This window comes from Rana temporaria, chromosome 1, assembly GCF_905171775.1.
Source record: "Rana temporaria chromosome 1, aRanTem1.1, whole genome shotgun sequence".
NCBI classification, from domain to species: domain Eukaryota; kingdom Metazoa; phylum Chordata; class Amphibia; order Anura; family Ranidae; genus Rana; species Rana temporaria.
The window spans coordinates 211,750,840-211,756,839 of NC_053489.1; positions in this window are offsets into that span (position 1 = coordinate 211,750,840).

The following is a 6,000-nucleotide window of genomic DNA, read 5'->3' on the forward strand; positions in this document are numbered from 1 at the left end:
TCTTTGTCTGAATTTCTCACTTCCTGTTTCTCCTCAGTAAGCTTGCCTCCATCATCCGAGCTGTTCTGGCTGGGGGTTAGTCAGCCAGAACAGCTTACTGAGGAGGAACAGGAAATTCAGACAAAGAAAACAAAAAAAAAAACATTTAGAAGGGAAATCGATGGAAAAGGTAAGTGAACTAACGATGCACTAGCTTAACCTGGCTCGGGGTGGAAACCCAGTACCATTAGCGGTATTCATGAGCCAGAATCGGAATCGCATCGCAGTATCCAGGCAGGGAGTTACTTATCTTGTCCCCTGCATCCTGCGATGTCTTCCTGCTGTGTGATCGAGCTGTCTCCTCGCTCGATTCACACAGTGCCCGAGTGCCGCTGAGCTCCGTTCCGACGCACAGATCTTACAGATTACAGTACTGTATTAACTTATTACACACACCCTTTGTCCCTAGTGGTCTGTCCAGTGCCCTGTATGCACTTTTATATTATAAATACTGTTCTTTCTACCTGGAAACTGGAGATTGTCCATAGCAACTAAAAAGTGTCAGTTTACGTCAAAAGTGGTTTTAGCAGCTAGAAAACAGCGATAATAAATTAGAATCACTTGCAGAATTGAGCGATAGTGATTTGTGGGGAAATTGGTCATCAAACACTGAAAGTAATGACAGCGACAATTCTGAAACTGAGCAAATTTCAGTGTTTTTTATTTGATTATATTATTGAATCATTTTTATTATAATTACATTATTATTTGTTATAGTTATTTATATTATAATTTAGGATTTTGTGTTTCAAACTTTATCATACCGGAGATGTATGATAATCTGTCCAAACTCTTGTTTGGACAGATTTAAGTGAGTTATTCCTAAGAATTACAGACCTACAATGTAAAACGCCAAATTTCCATGCAAAATAATTGTACCGCTTTCAGCACCTAAAATCTGACATAATCATACCACCAGGGAGGTTAAAACTATATAATAGACGGGCACACCATCTATCCAATCACTGTTATCAGGAAGGCTCTTGCACTACATCAGGGGTGTCCCATGGGCTGCATGTGGCCCCAAAGAATTTAACATGCACCCTGAGCCCATCTGAAGGGATGCTAGGGAAGTCAGGCAAATTCACACATGGAGGAATGCCGGGGGTGCTGTGAAAACTTAGTTGATGGATGAAGGTGTGCTAATGAGGACAGCTGGAAAACTCTTTTCTGGGTCATACTGGCTTATCTGTCCTGTGTTTATACCAGGAAGGTTCTGAAATGATCTGCAAACAGACATGGATGGAGGTAGACCTTGTCTTCAAAACCAAAGAAAGATACATTACAGTCGAACAGTTTAAGAGTAACTTGGTTTGAGAGCGTTTTGATTTGGGAGCAACTTTTTTTTAAATTCTGACTTGGTTTGCGAGTGTTGACTCGCAAGATGAGCATAATTCAAGCTAAATAGGCCTGCAGTACCTCATTTGGCCTGAGGTACGGGGCGCAGGAGCCGAGAAAAGCCAAACATTGGCCTGCAGTACCTCATTTGGCCTGAGGTAAGGGGGGCAGAAAACGAGCCGAAGTGTCCTCTGGCCTTTTTGGCCGTTTTACGCTCTCTCTGGCGCCCCCCACCTCTGGCCGCATTCAATATTGCATCCCATTGAAGTCAATGCTTAACTAATTATTTTTGTTTCCATTGACTTCAATGGGAAAACGCGATTTGATATGCCAGTACTTTGGATTACGAATATACTCCTGGAACGGATTATGCTCGTAATCCGGGGTTCAACTGTACTGGTATATTGGTACATAGGGGAGCTGGATTTTAGAAAAAAAAAGCCTTTAGGTCTATACTCCTTTGAATTCCTAAAGTTTCTGCTCAATGTTGCCTCTCTACCATAACCAGAACAAATTCAAATGTGAACATACATTATATTTGCACTTCCTTTTAATTATGTTCTATCATATTTCCAGAAATTAGAGTATAAGAGATGAGCAAAGTATGTTGTTTCCTTACCTCTTTATAAAGAATAAAAGATTTCCCCTTTTGATTTTCTCATTTTTGTCTGAAAAATACAGTGCTTGTGTAGCATGTGTCATTGCAAAAAAAACAAACAAAAGAGCGACAGGTTCACCCACAACACATAGGGGTTGATTTGCTAAAACTAGAGAGTAAAAAATCTGGTGCAGCTGTGCATGGTAGCCAATCAGCTTCTAACTTCAGCTTGTTCAGTTAAGCTTTGACATAAAATCTGAAAGCTGATTGGTTTCTATGCAAACCTGCACCAGATTTTGCGCTCTCCAGTTTTAGTAAATCAACCCCATGGAGCAGTGGTTCTCAACCTGGGGGTCGAATGATGATTTGCCAGGGGTCACCAAATCCTGGGCTGTTCCTCAAGCACCACGCTTCTCTCCCAGCCTTTTCTCAGCTGTTCAGCAGGGTGTCCCTGGAGCCTGTGGCCCCCAAGGTGGTGCTGTTCCTGGAGCCTGCAGCTGCCCACTCAGCCTTTTTGCAGCTGCCCATTCAGTTCACGGCATAGGTGTCACTGCTGCGAGACACCACACAGTCTGAGACACAGTGAGTAATAGTACCTGTCATGTGAGTTGCGATTAAAAGTCCCCACTATAGTTCTCGGATCAGCAGATGACCTTAATCAAGGGTACCTAAGTTGGCTGATCAGAACTCCCCACACCACTGCCACTTATCCCAACTCCCCGCCAGCACTGCCACTCATCTTAACTCCCCACCAGCACTGCCACTCATTCCAGCTCCCCGCCAGCACTGCCACTCATCCCAACTCCACGCCAGGACTGCCACTCATCCCAACTCCACGCCAGGACTGCCACTCATCCCATTCCCCTCACCCCTCATTAAAGTGGAGGTTCCCCCTAAAAAATTTTTCTAACAATACATTCAGAAGACTGATTACACTGCGGGTATGCTGGGTTTTTTTTTTTTTTCGTACATACCTCGTTATCGCCGTTTCATCCCCCGGCTTCCGGGTATGATTCTTGCTGGACCTAGTTGATTGACGTTACTCCGACCGACGCATACTGCGCGTCACGACTTTCGGACAGAAGCGGACGGACTCTATACGGCGCCTGCGCAGCGACGTTCGGTTTCCTTCGGAAAGTCGTGACGTCAAGTATGCGTCGGTCGGAGGAACGTCAATCAACTAGGAACGTCCAGCCCCACAAGAATCGTACCCGGAAGCCGAGGGATGAAACGGCGATATCGAGGTATGTACGAAAAAAAAACCCAGCATACCCGCAGTTAATCAGTCTTCTGAATGTATTGTTAGAATTTTTTTTCAGGGGGAACCTCCACTTTAAGGAGTAAGAGAAGGAATAAAAATAGAGAATACATGGAAGGGAGAGTAAAAGAGGGGTAGGAACAAAGAAACACGGAAAGAAAGAATCAGGCCCCGTACACACGACCGAGGAACTCGACGTGCCAAACACATCGAGTTCCTCGTCGAGTTCAGTGTGGAAGCCGCCGAGGAACTCGGCGGGCCGACTTTTGCCATTGAACAACGAGGAAATAGAGAACATGTTCTCTATTTCCTCGCCGAGGTCCTCGTCGGCTTCCTCGGCCGAAAGTGTACACACGGCCGGGTTTCTCGGCAGAATTCAGCTCTGAACCGAGTTTCTGGCTGAATTCTGGCGAGAAACTCGGTCGTGTGTACGGGGCCTAAGAGACAGAACAAGAAAGATGGCTAGAGAGAGGGATGGGGGAAAAAAAATTATCATAGAGATAGATAAAAGGGAAAGAAAGGAGAACAAAAAGAACGAGTGGTACATCCCAAATTTTACCACAAGGGGTTTAAATACTGTACGAGTGGAAGGGACTCAGAGAGCGCTAAATGTCCATGGGTTTGGGGGCGCAAATTGCTTGTCTTGCCTTGGGTGCTGACAACCAATGCTACAACAATAATTTTACTTTAGGGGTCCCCACAACTTGGGACATTTTATCAAGGGGTCACGGCATTAGATAGGTTGAGAACCACTGCCATAGAGATAGTTGTTTCTTTTAAATGCCTTTAAAGTGGAACCAGACCCACGAAAATAGACGTGTTGCTGTTTAAATCTTTGGATTTGTTACATAGTTGTTTAACATCACAGGAGGAAGTGGAAATGAATAGTAAGCTGTAGCATGTAATAGAAGCAAAATTACAATTTTATTTACAGATCATTATTTAGTAAGGACAGTAACCCCTCAAATAGCAGGACATGAGGAGATGTACCTTTACTTCCTACTCTGCCTGATATGGGCTTTTGAACAGCCATTTTTATTTCCACCAATGCTATGCTATGCTATGGACTGTCATTATCTATCCAAAACAACTTTGTCAGATTTGGTCATCACAATGTGTAGATGATTCTACTGCAGATAGGACCAGTCTATAATGAGAAAGAGAAATACATTTTATAGACTATAGTGCAGGGGTATGGGCAGAACAAAGCCCCCAGTATGTGACACCAGGCATGTTTTAAGGAATTTGCAGTTCACAAGACAGTCAGATGCCGGTGTTATAATGTAAATGGGCCTCTCACTCCAAGCGTCTAATTTACAGGTATCATTTAAATTCAGAGAGAAATGCACTGCTGACATTTGCATGATAGAAGCTGCCATGTTTACTCCACACTTTTAGAAATGACCCTCTTAATATGTGAATACTGTAGATCATAGCATTGCATCCTTTCCATTTCCTTTAAAATAATTGTTTTTTTTTTTACTTATGCAAAAGTAAAGTGGTAAGCCCCTAAAAGGCGGAGCAGTATTTACCTAGTATATAGTGTTAGGTGAAAGCCAAGCAGCCAGATATTTTTTTCTGAAGAGAGTGTTGACAGAAAGAGAAGACGGCAAGGATTTTGGCATACATCTCAACATTGGTAAATATCATTATTTTATTCTCTCAGCTATTTCTGTACTTCTTTTTTATTTTATGGTGTAATAAAATCCTCTGCATGGGATATTTATATATTTAAATTCTTACATATGGGTAATTTTTCAGGTCAGTGACCCATATAATGAATCACAATAGGAAAATCTGCCAGATATTATTACAGTGAAACCTTGGATTGAGAGCGTTTTGCAAGACAAGCAAAACGATTTAATACATTTTGCCCTGATATACAAGCAATGTCTGGATATAAGAGTAGCGTCATGTCACAACTGAGTATAAAAAAGAAGAGAGGAGCCTCTAAGTGTAGCAATATGGTTACATTTAATGAAGGTACAACATTTAGCAACTTATTGCTACACTTAGAGGTGCCTCTCTTCTCTTTTATACCCTGTAAAAAAATGCTTTGATATACAAATGCTTTGGATTACAAGCATGTTTTTGGAATGAATTATGCTCTCAAACCAAGGTTTAACTGTACTTGGACCTGCATTAAGTCACTGAAGGTCTACCTATTTTGCTGATAAACAAGAATTTCAGAAAACTGACAAGCCTAGAAGCAGTGTGTTCATATCTTCTTCTCCTACTGCAGACAAGAGATGGCTTATCCCAATACAAACACATTTCTGCCAGACTTAAGAACTTACAGTACATCTTACAATATATCTTAAAAATAGGTATCCCTTTCAACTGACTTTTTTTAAGTAGTCCTTAGGGACCAGTAAAGATAGTGAACTTTATCTTGAAAGTAATTTGGAAATTACTTTAAATTTCTACACACTTGCTCTCCCATGTTTTTATGTTAAAATGTATGCATAGCCGAAAGGGTTAAAAGTGTTTTTTTTTTTTTTGTCTATGCCCATATCACTCTACCAATTTCTCTGCACTTTCTGTCCCAAGGGTGCAACAGGAAGCCCAAAGTAGTTTGATCGGGTCCGGATGTGTGTTTTTTTAGCCGTACCCGATCGGATCCTTCATTCTCCTCTATGGAGGGCCAAATGTAAACAGACTTGTGTCTGTTTACATCTGGCTACCTCCAGGTCCGATCTGACCTGGCAAAACAAATGGAAGGTGATCCGTTACCCTCTGGCCGGCCAGATCAGAGGGCAGTCGGGTG